The sequence below is a fragment of the Cervus canadensis genome, chromosome 31 (genome assembly GCF_019320065.1).
Source record: "Cervus canadensis isolate Bull #8, Minnesota chromosome 31, ASM1932006v1, whole genome shotgun sequence".
Lineage (NCBI taxonomy): Eukaryota > Metazoa > Chordata > Mammalia > Artiodactyla > Cervidae > Cervus > Cervus canadensis.
In genome coordinates this window covers 7,470,585-7,493,100 of record NC_057416.1, presented here as the reverse complement: position 1 = coordinate 7,493,100, position 22,516 = coordinate 7,470,585, and the positions used below count along the sequence as shown (strand labels likewise).

General features: G+C 37.7%; 1 protein-coding gene across 1 annotated transcript in view; it reads right to left on the bottom strand.

Moving 5' to 3' along the window:
• The window catches only part of LOC122432292 (translation initiation factor IF-2-like), a 272,066-nt gene that overhangs the window by 45,486 nt on the left and 204,064 nt on the right, over positions 1-22,516 (bottom strand). The window contains exon 6 of the mRNA XM_043454090.1: positions 17,296-17,368. The gene's annotated coding sequence lies outside the window, so the exon portion shown is untranslated. The remainder of the gene's footprint in view (positions 1-17,295; positions 17,369-22,516) is intronic.

Below are 22,516 nucleotides of genomic sequence, written 5' to 3'. Positions count from 1 at the left end.
TGAAACCTCAGTAAATTTAAGAAAATTGAAATCGTATCAAGCATCTTCTCTGACCACAGTGCTATGAGACTAGATATCAATTACAAGAAAAACGAACTGCAAAAAACTCAAACACAGGGAGATTAAACAATACATTTCTAAATAACTAACAGGTTACTGAAGAAATCAAAAGGGAAATCAAAGTTTTCTAGAAAGAAATGACAATGAAAATATGACAACTCAAAACCTATGGGTTGCAGCAAAAGGAGTTCTAAGATGGAAGTTTATAGCAATACAATCCTACCTCAAGAAACAAGAAAAACATTGAATAAACAACCTAACTTTACACCTAAAACTACTGGAAAAAGAAGAACAAAAAAACCCCAAAATTAGTAGAAGGAAAGAAATCATAAAGGTCAGAGCAGAAATAACTGAAAAGGCAATGAAAGAAACAATAGTAAAGATAAATAAAACTAAAGTTCATTGGAAGGGCTGTTCCTTCCATGTTCATGGTGTTCTAAAGTTCATGGTATTCATCAGAAGGACTGATGTTGAGGCTGAGACTTCAATACTTTGACCACCTGATGCAAAGAGCTGACTCATTTGAAAATACCCTGATGCTGGGAAAGATTGAAGGCGGGAGAAGTAGAGGATGACAGAGGATGAGATGGTTGGATGGCATCACCGACTCAATGGACATGAGGTTGGGTGAACTCCCGGAGTTGGTGATGGACAGGGAGGCCTGGTGTGCTGCAGTTCATGGGGCCACAAAGAGTCGGACATGACTGAGTGATTGAACTGAATAAAACTAAAAGCTGGTTCTTTGAGAAGATAAACAAAATTGACTAATCTTTAGTCAGACTCATCAAGAAAAAGAGAAAAGAATAAAAAGATAAAATTAGAAATGAAAAAGGAGAGGTTACAACAGAGAATGCAGGAATACACATGCAGGATTACATGCAGCTTATATGCAGAATACAATGCAGGATTATAAGAGAAGAAATGGACAGATTCTTAGAAAAGTTCAATCTTTCAAGACTGAACCAGGAAGAAATTGAAATTATGAACAATCCAATGACAAGCACTGAAATTGAAGCTGTGATAAAAAATCTCCCAAAACCAAAAACCCAGGACCAGATGGCTTCACAGGAGAATTCTAACAAACATTTAGTGAACAGATAACGCCTATCCTTCTAAAACTCTTTCAAATAATTTCAGAGGAAGGAACACTTCAAAACTCATTCCATGAGGCTACCATCCCCCGATACCAAAACCAGACAAAGACAACACACAAAAAGAAAACTACAGGCCATTATCAATGATAAACATAGATGCAAAAATCCTCAACAAAATTTTAACAAACAGAATTCAGCAACACATCAAAAGGTTCACACACCATGATCAAGTTGGGTTTATTCCAGGGATGCAAGGATTCTTCAATATACACAAATCAATGTGACACACAATATTAACAAATTGAAAGATAAAAACCATATGATAATCTCAATAGATATAGAAAAAGCCTTTGACAAAATTCAGCACCCATTCATGATTAAAACTCTTCACAAAATGGGCACAGACAGAACCTACCTCAACATAGTAAAGGCCACATATGATATGCCTACAGCAAACATTATTCTCAATGGTGAAAAACTAAAAGCATTCCCCCCAAGATCAGGAGCAAGACAATGGTGTCCACTCTCACCGCTACTATTCAACAAAATTTTTGAAGTCCTACCTACAGCAATCAGAGAAGAAAAAGAAACAAAAGGAATCCAGATTGGAAAAGAATAAGTAAAGCTCTCACTGCTTGCAGATGACATGATACTGTACATAGAAAATCCTAAAGACAGTATCAGAAAATTACTAGAGCTAATCAGTGAATTTAGCAAAGTTGCAGGATATAAAATCAGTACATAGAAATCACTTGCATTTCTATATACTAACAGTGAAAGATCAGAAAGAGAAATTAAGGAATCAATCCCATTCACCATTGCAACAAAAAGAATAAAATTCCTTTAAGTAAGGAATAAACTTACTTAAAGATACAAAAGAACTGTACACAGAAAATTATGACACTAATGAAAGAAATCAAAGACAGCATCAACAGATGGAATGATAGTCCCTGTTCCTGAGTAGGAAGAATCAATATTGTGAAAATGACTACACCACCAAAGGCAATCTACAGATTCAATGTGATCCTGTCAAACTGCCAATGGCATTTTTCACAAATGTAGAGCAAAAAACTTCACAATTCATATGGAAACACAAAAGATCCCAAATAGCCAAAGCAGTCTTGAGAAAGAAGAATGGAACTGGAGGAATCAACCTGCCTGACTTCAGATTATACTACAAAGCTACAGTCATCAAGACTGAATGGTACTGGCACAAAAACAGAAATACAGACCAGTGGAACAAGATAGAAAGCCCAGAAATAAACCTATGCACCTATGGGTACCTTATTTTTGACAAAGGAGACAACAATATATCATGGGGCAAAGACAGCCTCTTCAATAAATGGTTCTTGGAAAACTGGACAGCTACATGTAAAAGAATGACATTACAACACTTCCTAACACCATACACAATGATAAACTCAAAATGGGTTAAAGACCTAAATGGAAGACCAGAAACTATAAAATTTTTAGAGGAAAATATAGGTAGAACACTCACTGACATAAATCAAAACAAGATCCTCTATGACCCACCTCTTAGAGTAATGGAAATAAAAAAAGTAAACAAGTGGGACCTGATTAAACTAAAAGCTTTTGCACAGCAAAAGAAACTAGAAGCAAGGTGAAAAGACAACTCTCATAATGGAAGAAAATAAAAGCAAATGAAACAACTGACAAAGGATTAATTTCCAAAATATACAAGTAGCTCATACAACTCAATATCAAGAAACCAAACAACCCAATCAAAATGTGGGAAAAAGACCTAAACAGACATTTCTCCAAAGAAAACATATAGATGGCTAAGAAACACATGAAAAGATGCTCAACATCCTTCTTTATTAGAGAAATGCAAATCAAAACTACAATGAGATATCACCTCACACCAGTCAGAATAGTCATCATCAATAAGTCTACAAACAATAAATGCAGGAGAGGGTGTGGAGAAAAAGGAATTCTTGCACTGTTGGTGGGAATGTAAATTGACATAGCCACCATGGAAGACGGTATGGAGATTCCTTAAAACACTAGGAATAAAACCACCATATGACCAAGCAATCCCACTCTGAGGCATATACCTTGAGGAAACCAGAATTGTAAAAGATACATGTTTTCTATTGTTCATTGCAGCACTATTTACAATAGCTAGAACATGGAAGCAACCTAGATGTCCATTGACAGATGAATGGATAAAGAAGTTGTGGTACATATACAGAATGGAATATTACTCAAGTCATAAAAAGGAACACATTTGAGTCAGTTCTAATGAGATGGATGAACCTAGAGTCTATTAGAGTAAAGTAAGTCAGAAAAGAAAAAGATAAATATTATATTCTGACGCATATATATGGAATCTAGAAAAATGGTACTGAAGAATTTATTTGCAGGGCAGCAATGGAGAAACAAACATAGAGAATAGACTTATGGACAAGGGGAGAGGGGAGGAGAGGGTGAGATGTATGGAGAGAGTAACATGGAAACTTAGATTACCGTATGTAAAAGAGATAGCCAACAGGAATTTGCTGTATGTCTCGGAAAACTCAAACAGGGGTTCTACATCAACCTAGAGGGGTGGGGTGGGGAGGGAGGTTCAAAAGAGATGGGGTATACATATACCTATGGCTGATTCATGTTGAGGTTTGACAGAAAACAAAATTCTGTAAAGCAATTGCTACTGCTAAGTCGCTTCAGTCGTGTCTGACTCTGTGCAACCCCATAGATGGCAGCCCACCAGGCTCCCTGGTCCCTGGGATTCTCCAGGCAAGAACACTGGAGTAGGTTGCTGTTTCCGTCTCCAATGCATGAAAGTGAAAAGTGAAAGTGAAGTCGCTCAGTCATTTCAGACTCTTAGCAACCCCATGGACTGCAGCCCACCAGGCTCCTTCACTCACAGGATTTTCCAGGCAAGAGTACTGGAGTGGGTTGCCATTGCCTTCTCCATAAAGCCATTATCTTTCAACTAAAAAATAAATAAATTTTTTAACAAAAGGAAAGCACTGATTGGTTTCAGTGAAGTTTGAGGTTTCTTCAGTGAATTCCACTCACTTAACAACACTGGCAGCATTGGTCTATTTACTTCTGGTAAAGACCATGCCCTAGAGATTGAGTTGACCCCCCAGGCCATGAGTCTGTGAATTTCTGTCCTCTGTGGGGATGCTGTGTGGTAACAAGCACAGCCCATTTCCCCTGACAGTCCCTTTAACAAACTTAACCTCATCCTGCAATCTGCCTCAGAACAAATGGAAAAATAGCCTCTCATAGGGAAGTGCTGCTAACTTTTCACTATCTCCACACTATATCCCAGGCACATCATCAGGGTGAGATCGAGCTCCACTTTCTCCAGTTATCGGATGCTTTATAAAAGTACCTAAGAGACTGGGGTGTCTATACCAACATTTTGTTTTTTGTGGGATTTCGACCTCTCCACCTCTGCTCACATGGACTTCAGCTTGGGATACTTCAGTATTTGGCTTTTACAGTCTACCAAATTTCAAATTACAATTTTTCAAGCACTACAGATGACTGCTTGAAAACAGAGTACACATTTTTTTTTAAACAGAGCTATGTACGTTTTTGATTCTATCCCTTCAGATTGACCTATTTTAGATTAATCCACTTTCTTTCTTCAATCTTTTTACTGAGAGTCAAAAAAACAGCTAGCACTCTAAAATTCTGATTTTTTCCCATACATTATTTTAATGTCATAGCTAAAGCATGTGATCTTAGCCCTGGCATCTCATGGACCACAACTTACCAATGCTGTTTATCTACCACACAATAGTGTCTAGAACCCTACTCCTTTCCAGCCACTTCTTCAAGCAGAGGACATCTTCACACTTGGGTTTGTTACATGGCTCACTCCAATATAAATCCATATTTCTAACTTAGCCAACTTATAGAGATTTTATCATGGAAGATAATACAAAAAAGAGAGTGTTTCAAAATCCTACCCCTGAAAGGAACACATAGAGCTGCATTCAAGATAACAGATCTGTGAGAAAATAGAGAAGAGTTATCAACTAAATCCTGACTGTTCACCTTCAGGTTTGATAAAAGTCCTTCTAAGTTAGAGAGAGTGAAGCAGGCATGTCAGGTTCAAAAAGCAAATAGACACAGTATCCGGTGGACTAATTTTTTAAGTATAGGCATCATACACTAAATAGAAATAGAATATTTATATATATTTAATCTACATCATATACATAGAAATTTCACAGGAAAATAACAAAATAATAGTAACATGAGGAAAAAGATATTATAGACAGATAGGAAGCCAGCAGAAGAACAAAGTTGCAGGGGAGTGGGAATTTGTAAATATGCTTGTTCTTAATCTGAAAAAAGGATTGATACTGATCAACTAGGTTTTAGAACTAACACCCAAAAAATATATCCTTTTAATTACAGGGGTCTGGAAGGGAAAACTAGGAAGTCAAGAAACACCTGGAGTAACAGGCAAATTTGGCCTTGGAGTACGGAATGAAGCAGGGCAAAGGCTAACAGAGTTTTGCCAAGAGAATGCATTGGTCATAGCAAACACCCTTTTCCAGAAACACAAGAGAAGACTCTACACATGGACATCACCAGATGTTCAACACTGAAATCAGACTGATTATATTCTTTGCAAAGATGGAGAAGCTCTATACAGTCAGCAAAAACAAGACCAGGAGCAGACTATGGCTCAGATCATGAACTCCATATTGCCAAATTCAGACTTAAATTGAAGAAAGAAGGGAAAACCACCAGACCATTCAGGTATGACCTAAATCAAATCCATTACAATTATACAGTAGAAGTGACAAATAGATCCAAGGGACTAGATCTGATAGACAGAGTGCCTGATGAAATACGGACGAAGGTTCACGACATTGTACAGCAGACAGGGATCAATACCATCCCCAAGAAAAATAAAAACAAAAAAGCAAAATGGCTGTCTGAGGAGGCCTTACAAATAGCTGTGAAAAGAAGAGAAGTGATAAACAAAAGAGAAAAGGAAAGATATATCCATTTGAATGCAGAGTTCCAAAGAATAGCAAGGAAAGATAAGAAAGCCTTCCTCAATGATCAGTGCAAAGAAATAGAGGAAAACAATAGAATGGGAAAGACTAGAGATCTCTTCAAGAAAATTAGAGATACCAAATATTTCACACAAAGATGGGCTCAGTAAAGGACAGATATGGTATGGACCTAACAGAAGCAGAAGATATTAAGAAGAGGTGGCAAGAATACACAGAAGAACTGTACAAAAAAGATCTTCACGACCCAGATGATCATGATGGTGTGATCACTCACCTAGAGCCAGACATCTTGGAATGCGAAGTCAAGTGGGCTTTAGGAAGCATCACTGTGAAAAAAGGTAGTGGAGGTGATGGAATTCCAGTTGAGCTATTTCAAATTCTGAAAGATGATGCTGTGAAAGTGCTGCACTCAATATGCCAACAAATTTGGAAAACTCAGCAGTGGCCACAGAACTGGAAAAGGTCAGTTTTCATTCCAATCCCAAAGAAAGGCAATGCCAAAGAATGTTCAAACTACCACACAATTGCACTCAACTCACACACCACTAAAGTAATACTCAAAATTCTCCAAGCCAGGCTTCAACAATACGTGAACTATGAACTTCAGATGTTCAAGCTGATTTTAGAAAAGGCAGAGGAACCAGAGATCAAATTGCCAACATCCACTGGATCATAGAAAAAGCAAGGGAGTTCCAGAAAAACATCTATTTCTGCTTTATTGACTATGCCAAAGCATTTGATTGTGTGGATCACAACACACTGTGGAAAATTCTGCAAGTGATGGGCATACCAGACCACCTGACTGGCCTCTTGAGAAATCAGTATGCAGGTCAGGATGCAACAATTAGAACTGGACATGGAACAACAGCCTGGATCCGAATAGGAAAAGGAATACATCAAGGCTGTATATTGTCTCCCTGTTTATTTAACTTATATGCAGAGTACATCATGAGAAATGCTGGGCTGATGAAGCACAAGCTAGAATCAAGATTTCTGGGAGAAATATCAATAACCTCAGATATGCAGATGACACCACCCTTATTGTAGAAAGTGAACAAGAACTAAAGAGCCTCTTGATGAAAGTGAAAGAGCAGAGTGAAAAAGCTGGCTTAAAACTAAGATCATGGCATCTGATCCCATCACTTCATGGCAAATAGATGGGGAAACAGTGGAAATGGTGGCTGACTTTATTTTTGGGGGCTCTAAAATCACTGCAGATGGTGACTTGCAGTCATGAAATTAAAAGACGTTTACTCCTTGGAAGGAAAGTTATGACCAACCTAGACAGCATATTAAAAAGCAGAGACGTTACTTTGCCAACAAATGTCCATCTAGTCAAAGCTATGTTTTTTCCAGTGGTCATGTATAGATGTGAGAGTTGAACTATATAGAAAGCTCAGTGCCGAAGAATTGATGCTTTTGAGCTGTGGTGTTGGAGAAGATTCTTGAGAGTCCCTCGGATTGCAAGGATATCCAACAAGTCCATCCTAAAGGAGATCAGTCCTGAATAATCAATGGACTGATGCTGAAGCTGAAACTCCAATACTTTGGCCACTTGATGCAAAGAAATGACTCATTGGAAAAGACCCTGATGCTGGGAAAGACTGAAGGCGGGAGAAGATGGGGATGACAGAAGATGAGAAGGTTGGATGGCATCACCAACTCAGTGGACACGAATTTGGGTAAACTCTGGGAGTTGGTGGTGGACAGGGAGGCCTGGCGTGCTGCAGTCCATGGGGTCCGAAAGAGTTGGACATGACTGAGCAACTGAACTGAACTGAATGATCAAAACTTATGACAACCTAGACAGAATATTAAAAAGCAGAGACATTACTTTACCAACAAAGGTCCACACAGTCAAAGCTATGGTTTTTCCAGTAGTCATGTATGGTTGTGAGAGCTGGACCACAAAGAAGGTTGAGTGCTGAAGAATTGGTACTTTTGAACTGTGGTGTTGGAGAAGACTTTGAAAATCCCTTGGGCTGTAAGGAGATGAAACCAGTCAATCCTCAGGAAACTAATCTTGAATATTCATTGGTTGGAAGGACTGATGTTGAAGCTGAAGCTCCAATAATTTGGCCACCTGATGTGAAGGGCCAACTCACTGGAAAAGACCCTGATGCTGAGAAAGATTGAAGGCATGAGGAGAAGGGGATGACAGAGGATGAGATAGCTGGATGGCATCACTGACTCAATGGTCATGAGTTTGAACAAGCTCTGGGAGTTGGTGATGGACAGGGAAGCCTGGCGCGCTGCAGCGCTTAGGGTCACTAAGAGTCGGACACAACTGAATGAATGAACAATAACAATGACATAAAGGGCTTCCCAGGTGGCAACAGTGGTAAAGAACCCTCCTGCCAATGCCAAGAGACATAAGAGAGGCCAGTTTGATCCCTGGGTTTGGAAGATCCCCTGAAGGAGGGCACGGCAACCCACTCCAGTATTCTTGCCTGGGAAATCCCATTGGCAGAGGAGCCCGGCAGGCTACAGTCCGTAGAGTCACACAGAGTCAGACACAACTGATGCAATTTAGAACACAAGCACACAATGATAAAAATGTTGCCATGGGATGTAAGAAGAATACTAAGCATGCCTGCTTCTCAGCTCATGTCTGGGTCCTGAGACATGTGGCATATGAGGAAAAGAGTAGCAGGCACGAATGACGCGAAAATATAATTTAAAAATAGAGGAAAACATGAAAAATAAAAATAAATGAAACAGAACATTTAAATGAAAGATGCATTTTTTAAAAAGTCCTAATAGCCACTGCAACATCTCACAATCTGTTTTTCCCGACGTTAACGGTGTAACAAATTCAACACAAGCAGTGAATACGGTGTCAAGAAGTAAACAAATTAAAAAAAAAAACAAAAAACTTAATGCAACTGTTGGTCTAAACTTGGAAAGATATGTGCAAGTTGCTATCATTCAGGGATAAAAAATTTTACTGAGTTCTCAGTATTTTGGAACACAGAGAACCAGTCTGTGAGCTCACTGACAATTTTTCTTAAAATATTTTTTTAAATTGTGTAATTGCTAAATGCCCAATTTTTCTCTGTATTTGCCTGAAGTTTTAGTATTTGTTTTGTAGGTTGACTTCTAAAAGCCAAACCACTGCTTGGGGAGGTTAGATATGTCTGTTTCCAAGCTTGGTGTGTATGAGTGGTTTTGCTTGCTTTTTGGTTGTGTTTTCCTCCAGAGGTTTGGAAATCTTAATCAGTAATTGTGTGTATTGTTTTATTTTAAGTGGCTTTTTTTTTTCTTTTTTCTTTTTTTCCCTCAAGTAAAGTTGTGAACATATTTGCTTTTCAAGGGCAGGGTATCAGTTCTAGAGATTGAAGAGTGTTGTAGGCTGTACTCTGTGCCTTTCTGGTGTATTTCTGGACACAGTTTTGTGTTTTTTTCCCAACAACTTGAAAACTTAAAAGGGACATTTGGTTAGGTTATATACTGTACATCAATCTATGCATAAATGGCAGCTTGTTTTCTTGAGCCACTGTCTAAATTTTTTGTTTTTATAGAACATTTTTGTACTGATTGGTTCATATATGGTCAGTTTTATACACAGACTAAACAATACAGCACTTTGCCAAAAAATAAGTGGAGCATTGCTTAAACATTGTGTATTAACACCAGTTCTTTGTAATTGGGTTCAGTGGTGTATTTTGCACTACCTGGAGTTACGGTTTTTAATCTGTTAATAAATAAAATGTCCTTTACCTTCAAAAAAAAACCCAAAACTCACAGACTGGTGAGCTCTATGGAGTTCACAGATATTTACTGCAGGAACTCTCTGGCACACACAGTCGGGTCTCACTCATTTCCACATCATTAGACCTGGAAATATCAAAATGACATAAACCGTATCTATCAAGGAAGCAAATAATTAAGGCAAAACTTCAGATAAAAGGACTGCAAGTTATTAGAGGCTGGCATAATTTAGGAGATAAAGAAGAGTTACAAGCCCCTAACTATGGAGAACAATGGAAGACAGATGAATATATTCCAAGAAAGGCATGATTCTAATCCCACACCTTAATTCACTCACCTCAATGCTGATTAAACATCCTTTGTAAAAATTTTCATAACAAATCCAGATAATTTTAATTATCTACATAATATTAATATCTGGCATACAGAATGCATCCAATGCACAAATGTGTATTATCCAATGCACATTATTTCATAATGTGCATTATCCAATGCACATTAACATTATGGGTTATGGTGTTGGTACCAATCATAGAATGTTTATTTTATTTGAATAGATTAGACAAATTAGAAAAATGGTCATCAAAAGAAATCTGATTTGACTAGATGAGGGGAGCCACATAAAGATCCAAGGGAAAGGATAATGAGAAAATGAGGATAATATGGTAAGAAGGTAAGTTGTGAGTTAGGCTGGGTAAAAGCAAGGTTTGGGTTTTCATCATTTCATGAGCTAGAGGGTGATTCATGGGGAATCCAGCATTCTTTAAAGACCACAGACAGAGTGAACAGTTCCTTCTTAATGACTGTATAACTTTTTGGCTAACCCAATATAATGCATGTGTATATGTGTGTATACACACACACACACACATAAATATATATATGAAAAGTAGCCCTATCCTTGAAGATGTGTACATTTAGGTTGTTTAAGTAATAATAAAAATTTTTGTTAATATTATTTGACTGATTGACTTAATAATAAGGAATTTATGTTAAACATTGTGCTAAATGCTGTGTATACAAAGACCAGTAAAAAATAAAAAACTGGTTTCAAGGAGTTTGCTATATTGTTTGTTGTAAAGTCTTTTTCATATTTAGAATGATTCTGTTAGGTTGGATTTCCAGATGTAAAAAACATAAGTATGACACAGTAAAGTCACTTGATTTCTTAAAAGGATATACCAGTTCACAATTCTTTAAAAATATATGACATTTATTTTTTCCCATCATTAAATCCAGATTCTTATATCTAAGAATTCAATTAACATTTAGTGAACATTGAGTCTATGCTACATGTCAGGTCCTGCACAATGAAATAAGGATATAAAAATTAAGAAACAGCTGCCTTGCCTAATCTAGTGGGGAGAAGTTGTATGGAAACTATTACTTAGTGCCATAGCGGAGCTATTTAGAACCATGGGAACAAGAGGAAGAGATGATTAATTCTATCTGACAAGTTATGGTTCACAAAGCTTATGATATTTTGAGTTTGGTCTTTGGGGATTGAGAGGGGGTTTTTCTGAGTTGGCATGAGGAGAGGAATTTCATGAAAGAGTAGATAAAGTGCATGAGGTTCAAATTGTGAAAGTTTGTGGCATCTTTAAGGCAACTGTGAACTGTCTGTTTTAGGCCAGAGTCCAGGAGGAAGAAAGAAAAAGATGATAACAAAACTGAAAGGTGTCCTGGGGCCAGATCCTGGCTGAACTTATAAACATGCTAAGGTAATTGAACTTACAAAAGGAGTTTAGGAAAGAGGGTTGATGTAATCAGATGTGTACTTAGTAAGTACAACACTGAAGGTGTTGAGGATGGTCAGGAGAGAGTAGAAGGAGTCAAGGATTATTATAAGGCGCTAAGCATGAGGGACGAGGATCAGAGCCACATAGAAATTCTAGGAGAATCAGGACTACTGAGCCTGAGATGATTTCTGAGGTAAATTTCAAGACTCAGGTAACAACTGACTGCAAGTGCATTAAGAAAGAGAAGCCATGGGATTCTGTCTCTCTCATCTGAAACCCCAAAGGGATATAGGTATGCAACAGTCTTAGTAGGAACAGTACAAGAGTGCAACAACAAAAACAGTTTTTCATGAGGGGGAATAAGAAGTAAGTTCACATTTGGATCTCTGGATTGTAAGATCTAGCAGACATTATATAAGGGAAGTTCAGATAAAAACTATGGTCCTGGAAGGTATGACAGAAGGATGGAGCCTGACATACAAATTTTCATGCCATCAATGTTGGGGTGATATTTGACATTATTGGGGAAAACGGGAACATTCAGTGAAAGCATGGGATGTGAGGCAAGAAAAAAGCCTGAAGCCAGAATTTTGAGACCTTCACATCTTCAAGGGGCTGAGTGCAAGAAGGGGCAACAAGCTTGTGGGGAAAATTACCACAAGAGTCTCAGAGTCTCTCAGAGGATGGTGACTTTCAACAATGCTCTAAGGCAGTTTCCAGTAGTAGCTATATAAACAAGCGTAGAATTATTTTTTGAGTGCAACAAAAATCTGAATGCTAAATGAAACGGGGAAAGCTCCTATGATGGACATGATTTGAAAGGTCTCCTTGTGAAAGGTGGGAGGTACACTAAGCCAACTGATTGAAATGATAAGGTCAATTCTTTCAGGAACACCAACCCATGACAAATAGCCAAGGCACTGTGCCCTCAAATACGTCAGCACCATCTCTGATACAACCTGATCACACTCCCACCCCGTAAGAAAGGCTACCTGTCAGTAAGGACTTGGGGGAAGCTTGGTGTTCCAAGGCGTTTACCTTTGCTGTGTGATGAATGCTCACTGTCTGAATCTATCTCCCTTTCAGACGAGTGTGAGGGCTTCCTAGCACTCTTGAGATTGTTGGCTGCTGACACTCCCTGGACAGTCTTCTCAATTTTCCCAAGTTTTCCTCATGAGATTATCTTGGTATGGACCTGTTGGGGTACCATCCTTCCTTCCACTTACTGACTGTAGGAGTGGTGCAAGAGAGCAACACAGATTATAACTGGTTTAAGTAAACCTCCATTTCTCTGTACTATACCTTCAACACTCTTCAGCTCATCCAGGAGCCAACCTCCTCCCTTCTTAAAAAGATGGGGAGCAGGTAGACACAGAAGAGATCAACCTGGAGAGTAGAAAATATCATGGAATCTGAGACTACCACTGCCAAAAATGTCTTTAATTTTGGATATGAGATAAGGGTAAAAACTGGCATCAAAGAAATTGATGAGCAAACTCAGTATGGCATATGGCCACCGATGCCTCACTACTCCTTCATCAAGAGAGGCAGTCTGCAGTCAAATGCTCGGGATGGGGAATACATGTAAATCCATGGCTGATTCATGTCAATGTATGACAAAAACCACTACAATATTATAAAGTAATTAGCCTCCAACTAATAAATATAAATGGAAAAAAAAAAAAAGAGAGAGGCAGTCTGGTTGCCTTCCCCTGGTATCCAGGCTGGCTGCAGGCCTTGTCTGGTCAAACGAATGTGGTGGATGTGAAACCAGGTCAGAAGATGACTTGCGGCCTCTACTCAGGCCTCTTGGGGCACTCACTTCTGAACCCCATCTGCCATGAGGATAGGGAAACCTCATGCCTTCGCCAGCAAAAGCCCAGCCAGCAGTTACACCAACTGCCAGACGTGTTCAGGGCTACCCCGGAAATGGATCCTTCAGTTCCTGTGGAGCAGCCCCATCGGGTGATGCTGTGTGGAACAAAGACACACAATCACCCAGGAGACCTGTCCCAAATGTGCATCATGGGAAAACAAGCTAAATCCTTGATTTAATTTACCAAATACATGGATGGCTTGTTACATGGCAGTATATAACTTGGTCCAAATATTTCCAATTGCATAACAATCTTTCCAAAAAATTAGAAGCTAACAGCTAAAGTTATACCTTTTCCAAAGATTAACATAATAAATCTAAAGCCATAATGAAGACTCAGCAATGAAGATGTAAGGTATGAAATATATTCTATTAATACCATTCCTTCCAAACAACTTTCCAGTTACTTTTTCTGAATGTATGTCCTAAAGGAGGAAAAATGCAGAGGAGTGCTAGAGATCAGCTATTGTTCCTCTTACAAGAAAGGTCAGTTAGAAGAGTGATGCCTGGGAAGGAAAATTGCTAAATGTTCAGAACAAATGTGGGCATATCTAAAACAAATCTCTGTAGGTCAAGTGAAATTTCATTACTGAATAATTTTCCAAACCTCTCTTCAAGTCATACTTACAGGAAAATATTTTATCTTAAATACCAGTTCAAACATCACAGGCATTCCTAATGAAGTTAGATAAAAGAAGTATTTTTTCCTATATAACTACAATGAAAATATTTCCACATATAAATGAGATGAAGGCACATCAGGAATGTAGCTAATAGATATTTTTAAAACATGATTTAATTGTTCTGGCAAAGCTACTCATTATGTTTTTGGTGCTTGACATCATTACAGTTCTCTGTTTACTGTGTTATACTTGAAATTAAATGATAACAGAAATCATTTTAGGATGAGAAATGCTCAACAGAAAAATAAATGAACATCATTTGGAGCACATGAAAGGATAGCAGAAAATGGTCTAGAGAAAATTTAAGGGATTATCATAAAAATAACTCTAAATTTAAGGCATGCCATTATAAGAATAAAGTTATAAGGAAATAAAGAGCTCAAAAGTTCCTTAACTGTGTCTGCTACTAATTAATGAAGCATTATCTGTAAGACAGCTCATCTAACACACGGAGCATAAAGTTTGTTAAAGATATAGGACACACAGCAAGGCAGGATATATTTTGCAATATGTTCTCATACAAAGGCAGGCCTCCTGTGAGCATCTGGTATATATGAATTAGAGTGAAATTTATGCCTCTAGTACGGATGTGGACAGTTTCTCATCAGTGGAATGCTTTGAGAAACTTTACAGAGGAGAGTCCTCATAGGAAATTCCCATGGCACGGAACAGATAAGACTGTGTATATTTACGGTATAGGGCTGGGGAAAAGAGTCATATATCTGGTCACGTCAGGTTGGCACTATTTCGAGCACTAACTAGGATTAGTACAGAAAGTTGGGAGTGTGTGTGGTCTGGAACACACCACACTCACACTCACATTATCATTTCTAATTTGAACATGTGAGGTCTATAATATATTCTGTGAAAAAGAAAAGACATCAAATAAAGCAAAATTTAAGGTCCCATATTATATAATGCAGTCCCAAACAATTAACAAAAATACCTGCAACTCTCATAAACACTTCCACCAGTTGGATCTTTATATTAGCTCTACCCAGATCTAGGGCTTCCCTGATAGCTCAGTGGTAAAGAACCTGCCTGCCAATGCAGGAGACATAAGAGATGTGGGTTTGATCCCTGGGTAGGGAAGATCTCCTGGAGGAAGGCATGGCAACCCACTCCAGTATTCTTGCCTGGAGAATCCCTTGGACAGAGAAGCCTGGAAGGCTACAGTCCCATAGGGTCACAGATGGTCGAACATGACTGAAGTTACAGCATGCACACACTACCCAGAGTTTCTGATAGCAATCAACTTCCAGTTACTTCTCTGAACAACATGCATCTGCCTAGACTAAATTCTTAAGTATGTAGGAAAACCAGTGGGCCTCATCAAACCTGCCAAGTTCACAATATAAAAAAGATACAAAAATTATCAAATTTCTCTGAGACTTTGAACCTTTGATTCCCTTTATCCTTACTTGGCCTGGGGCTGAGGGTGGGGGAGGGTACTTTCTGTGGCTCCTGCCTGATTCTTCTGAAGCCCTGAGCATATGGTTATTTGCTCATATGGATGATGCAATTTATGCCCTGTTCGAAAATAACAAAATTCTAAGGCTTCGTGCATATTTAGAACAATTAAAAACAATTGAAAGTTTATCATGCCATTTGCAGCCATCCAAACAACATTTTCTAGCCATTACAAAACATAATAAAACCAATCTCCCATCTCATCTTTGTTTTTAATGCTTTTTATGAAAAGCTAACTTCACAAATATTCTTGGTTCCTATAATATACTATTAAGGGGCAATTCAGATCAGAGAACAGGAACAGTGAACTCTGAGCTGAGAACTGGAATTAAAAGGGAGCATTTATTACAAAGAACAAAATGTGCTCTTACACATCAGTGTGAGAGGGGAAGATAAAAACTTTAACCAGAAAAGAAGCAGAGTAAGAAAATTATAAAGGCACATTCCAGAGGTTGAGAGAACAGATATGGATAAATGTAGAAATGAAAACCACTGTCAGTAAAGATATCTTTTAAAAATTGACTTTCTTAAATTGGAGGATCATTGCTTTACAATGTTATATTGGTTTCTGCTGTACAACAAGGCTAATCAGCAATTAGTACTTGTTTCTGTTCAACAAATATAAGTTGTTTTCAACTCGTGACAACCCCATTGACTATAGTGTGCATATATATATATATATATATATATATATAAATTTTATGAGTCTAGCATATTACATGGTATAAAGAGAACCACTGGTAAATGTCAGCAATTATTACTGTAATTATCACCATAGCCCTGTTCAGATCATCTCCCTATCTCAACTGTGCCCTCTACTATAATTTCCCATGAGGAAAGTCATTCCTTTTGATATAAAAGACTCACTGTCTATGACTCTGGCATTCTGGCTTAACAGGTTATCAACTTGCTATTCACTGTGGTGTATGGTATGGGGCTGGCTAGGAGGTACCATACTTCTTTTGTTAGAATTTAATTGAAATAATTTCTCATATTTCCTTCACGCAGTTATTATTACACATTGCATGTAACGAAGAGAAATTTCTGTGTGGATAAAAATGTGTCTATAACCCCAAAGTCACAGTGTTAAGTGGGAGTATAAAATGGAGACTCTTCTTATTTTGTACCTGTTAAGCTAAGAAGCCAGGAAATCACTGTCTACAGTAAAAAGAAACATGGATTTGGACTTCACCTTCTATTGAGTCCTTGGCCATGGTAATGAGTAATAATATTTTTCCCTCCTAATATATTTCTTAGTAAGCTAAAACATATTATGCATTTACTAGAATAAAAGACCCTCTGGTGTATATACTGTAGCTCAGTAGTAAATAATATGAGTCCAAAAGTAAAAGAAAAATAAGTTAGAGGGCACATAATGGAAAATAATTTTAATTCATTGAATGACTTTTTCAATTAGAATGTTCCAGGAAAAAAATACATGGGTTGTTGCCTATCTTAAAATCATTGGATCATAATAATGGAAGAAAGATCTTGTTTTATGTTGGAAGTTGCTAATATGTTCATAAGTCCACAGTAGAATTTTATCAATTTTCATAAACAACTACTTATGAAACTATAAATCACTTTCAGACCCTCTTTAAGGATGCACAAAAAAGATAACAAGCATTCATTTTTCAACTTGCAACTTACGCAAGAGATAAGAACTTGGTGCTGATTATCCAGCTGTTTGCAATTCTAAAGATGAATCTCCTCTGTTACTTCCCTTTAGGTAAAAAGGAAAAAGGAAATATTTAGTAACTTTTATCAATCATACTTTTCAAGCATGAAGAGGTATGGAAAATATTTTTTGGTAAAAATTTCACATTTCTAAAATATTATTCCAAAGTTATGCAAAATAATATTTATCCAATTTTATGAAAAGTAAATGTGATAACTATTCAGGACTCTCCTACAACCCAAATTAATTTGCTGATGGAATAAACAACAGCCCAAATCTGGTATTTGGTAGAAAAATTTAACTCATGTCACACTTTTGGACCAAAAGCAATTTTACATACCCCCCCTTTGGAAGAGTCTTGTTCTGGAAGCTGGGACCCTCCTCATTACTACACACTGTCTGCTGTTTTACTGTTAGAATTGCCTTACACTGATCTCCTATCCTTGTGTATTTTTCAAAAATTATGGCATCTGGTTGAGTGCCAGACATCTGTTAGTGGAGAAACTCTCAAGAATTAATTGCTTACGTCCTTTTCTTCTAAGCAGCCCGGGAACTGTGAATAGGCAACGTCAGAAACTATCCCTTTCTGAGCACATTTGTAAGTATGCAGACCGTGGCCTCCTACCTACTCAGGACAGTGCCTGTTTACTGAATGGTGAGTATCTCCCTTCCTACCTCCCCCAATGGTGTGGGTCCTGTTGCACTGTCATTTTAAAAATTAATGTCATCCAGCTGCAGAAAGGTTCTTAACGTAACTGAGAAATTATTGTCTGTGTTTCTAAGGTATGTCTTTCTTCCATATCCCATGACTATTTTAAACCTAAACTACATTTTTAAAGCTTTCTACTGATTTTTAACACACCCTTCCAGTCGTTGTATCTTCCCCTCAATCTTGCCATAAAAAAAACAGAGTCCAACAGGAATGAATCCCTTTACCTCTGCTCTAATACTTTCTTATTACTAGTTTTAGAAGCAAAGATGTTCCTCCTTCTCTCCCCAAAGGGATGCTTATCCCACATGTACGCATCTCCTCCCCCCTACTGATGGAGCTTTCTCATTTGTAAATTAATTATTAACTGAACAATCCTTTCCAGTGCATACTGTGTGCAAGACATCAAACTAGAGGTTATGAATACAGAGGTGAAAACCAACTGGATGGACAAGGGATGAGCTAACAACTGACTATAAAAAAACTCGTAGTTTCTAAACTGAGGAGGATAGATCAGGTACAGTGGAGGCTCAGGCTGCAGAAAGGTTCTGGGCAAGATGGAAAAGGTTTAAGAAGCAGAAGCCAATATAGAAGTTGAGACTTAAAAAGTCAGTAAGAATTTGCCTGTTGGACAGGCAAGAATATGCTATATTTGCCTTTCTCTAGAAGCCCTCCTGTAAATTAAATTATTAGCTTTTAAAAATAAAATATTTTCCAACTTAATCTGAGCACACAGCAGTGATGAGTCAACAGAGAAGCACATGGAGTAATGTCAGCTCTGCTGGGTGAGCCCAGAGGCTCCTCCTAAGATTTCTTGTGAGAACCATACTGATACTAGTATGAACCTTCTGCTTCTAAACTATCTATTATACTCAAAACATTATTATTTTATTAATACTATTAAAATAACAAACCATTATAATTTAAAATTATTTTAAATTTAATATAAATGTTCTAAATAAAATAATGTATTAAAATAAATAATAAATTATTGATAAGAAAGAAATTAAAATAATAAATACAGTATAATAAATAATAATAATATTGTTACTTTGGCCATGCCACAGGGCATGTGGGATCTTCATTCCCTAACCAGGCATCTAACTCATGTCCCCTGCACCGGAAGTGCAGTCTTCCAATGGACTGCCAGGGAAGTCCCAAAATATTGTTACTTTTAAAGTTTATTTTTTAAATTCCTTGAAAACGTTTTACTTTGTAGTCCTTTTGTTATGTACAGACGCTTAGAGCTCAAGCCCTAGACCAGACTGTCAGTTCTCTGTGGACCATGGTTCAATCCACTTTTAATTGCCCAAACCAAAGCAATCAACCTCAACTTCATTCAGCTAGTGCTGAACCTTTGACATGTTGACATGATAATCTGATATATTATTTTTCTCTTTTTATTGAAGTATAGTTGCTCTACAACACTGTGTCAGTTACAGGTGCACAGCATGTGGCTCAGCTATTTTATTCTGATTATATTCAATTATAGGCTATTATAAGATATTAAATATAATTCCTTGTGCTATACAGTAAATCCTTGTTGCTTATCTATTTTATATACAGTGGTTTTTTAGTCCCCTACTCCTAGTTTGTCCCTCCCCTGAAATATTTTTGTTCTGTCTGTTATAATTCTTTCCCTGGTCTATTAAAATATTTAAGGTCCTTTCATAAATTCCTTTATCTCAGAAGTATTTGCAAAAGCTCTTCCGAGGCCACTGGTCTTACATTGGGTGTAAGCAGGGTCTCCCAGAGAGAAACACAGGAAGAAGAAAGCCTTGAAAACTGCTGGAGAGAAGAGGAAATGATTTCTCTCAGAAATGGAGAGGTCTAAAGTGAGTAGCCGAGAAGGCAGTGGCACCTCACTCCAGTCCTCTTGCCTGGAAAATCCCATGGACGGAGGAGCCTGGTAGGCTGCAGTCCATGGGGTCACGAAGAGTTGGACACGACTGAGCGACTTCACTTTCACTTTTCACTTTCATGCATTGGAGAAGGAAATGGCAACCCACTCCAGTGTTCTTGCCTGGAGAATCCCAGGGACGGGGGAGCCTGGTGAGCTGCCGTCTATGGGGTCCACAGAGTCAGACACAACTGAAGCGACTTAGCAGCAGCAGCAGTAGCAAAGTGAGTAGGGCTCATCTATTGATCTGTGGGAGATGGGAAATGGGAGATGGAAAAATGATTTGAGAGGGTTGTGTGGTGCACCCAGGAGAACTGGATCCTGGGCCCGAGCAGGTCTGTTGAGCCATTTCAGAGATTGAGGTGACCCAGGTGGGTCACAGAAGGAGCTAATAGTCACCTGGCTGGAAGGTACCTCAACACTAGTTATAAGATGGCAGTGATTTATTTTGAAATACTTCCTAGCAGACTGTACAATACATATAAGTGTGCTAAAGTTCTGACACTTTCAGAAATCTGTGAGGCTGGTGTGGTGGGCAGAATTCTAAGGTGGTCCCTAAACACTGCCAGTGCCCTAAGTAAACATTCTTCCTGTTATTCACATATTAGTCTAGGTACTGATATGAAGGGAGTCTACAGGTATAACTAATGTTCCAAATGAGTTGATTTTATAATAAAGAGATTATATCAGAGGGACTATAAAAATTGTGCTAAGAGGTTATAAATTAGTTCTCTTTGCCTAAAAACATTAGCATTGAAGACCTAATGATAGACTACCAAGAGTTTTTGGAGATTGTACCAGTATAAATACAGATTAATTAGAGCACCTATTTATTTACTCACTGGTTCAATAAATTTCTTTAATATCTAGAATCAAATAAAATTAAACACAAAATGCCATGAATTCATAAGAAATGAGCAATTCTAATTTTACTTTGAGCACTGCTATGGAATGGGGTTTCTTCTTTATCGTTCACTGAATATATGCTTTAAAAGAGGGTAAACGTCTCAGTAAAATCTATTAAGTTACATTTTGCACAATTGTGATTTACCTAAATAGCTGCCTCCATGACTCCTGCTGGTCAGAAAATGTCAGCTTCTTGTGTTTCTGCACAGTTTACAAGCAGAAACTTCCCTTTTGTCCCAGATTGTCTTTTCAAAGACGTGTGTATAGTGAACAACCCTGAAGAATACTGTGTCCCCTCCACTCAGAGCAAAGGGCAGGTATTCCTTCTGTTCAGGGTAATAAAGATAATGTCTTCTCCCTGAACAAATGCCAGGCTTGCTTGTGCCCGTTATGCAAAGATTCAGGCTGTGTGTCTGACTCCTCAGTGTGCTGCCTCCCTGCCTCACGTGTGGCATCCATGTGGACCCGTTGGCATCACACTCACGTAACTTGGGGAACTAGGAGAGCCTACACAAATACGCCATGTTCATGCTATTTCCCGTGGTATGAATAGTAAGTACTTCATCACCAATTCAGGAGTCCCGTGTCTTCTGCTAGCGTCAGTGAAACAGGCAGAACACCTGGTTAGCTGCAATTAGCATAAAACTATATCCCTCAAAGTTCTTGATACTAATTTGCTTATAAACACAACTGGTTCCTAGCACACTCTAGGCATTTTCTAGTTTATAAAATGGATTTGTGGTAAAAAAAAAAAAATAACCAATGTATCTTTGCTCATTGATTGTATAAAATAGGTAATGAGATAACTTTTCTTAATAACTTCTAGATATATGATTTATTTAAAGAAATTAAAATGGACACTTCCATAACCTTCAAACCCCAGAAAAGACCTTATCTTCTTAAGTCACTGGGGGAATTTGGCTTCAATCACTTCTAACTTTATCAACAAAAGGAATAATAACAAAGGAATGTTCTTTGCTCATTTATTTGTAATTGCCAAAATTTGGGGGTGGAAAAAGAAATACCTTTTCAGAATGTACCTGTTTTGACTAATTATAGAAATAAAATATTCTCATTAATTCTCCTTCCTAAATGCTCTATCAAATTCCTTGCAAGAATACTATTAATTTTCTTGATTACTGTAAGAAAGTTGTTTCAGAACATTAATGAAAGAGAAAACTATGATAACAAAGTGACTATGATACGCAAAGTGACTTCAAGCACTTTATTCTATTAAACATTCCCTCAGCTATAAACTAATTTAGTAAATATAAACACTTTTATTTTACATATAAATTTAAAAAACCCTTATTTCAGAAATAGATTGCATAAAGCTGATGGCTCTGCAGACATAATCACTTTGGACCTGTTTACTGAATCAAGCCTATAATGGGTGGTCAGCTGACCATGTGTGTACCTGCAGCCAGTCTTTCTCTGGAACCAATTAACACCATTAAGAGGATGGAGAAGGTCTTTAAATGCCTGCTCTTTAACATCCTAGAGTGTTATATAGCTGGCCAGTCCTTTTGTTTTGATTTGCTTTTATTTCATCTTCTGGATGGTTTGTTACTGAGTCCTCTAGCATCTCTAAAGCATAATGGTTTGGGGGAAGTTTTTAAGATCAAGAAAACACAAAAACATGTACAACTTTTCAACTAAGGAAAAAAAAATCTTCATA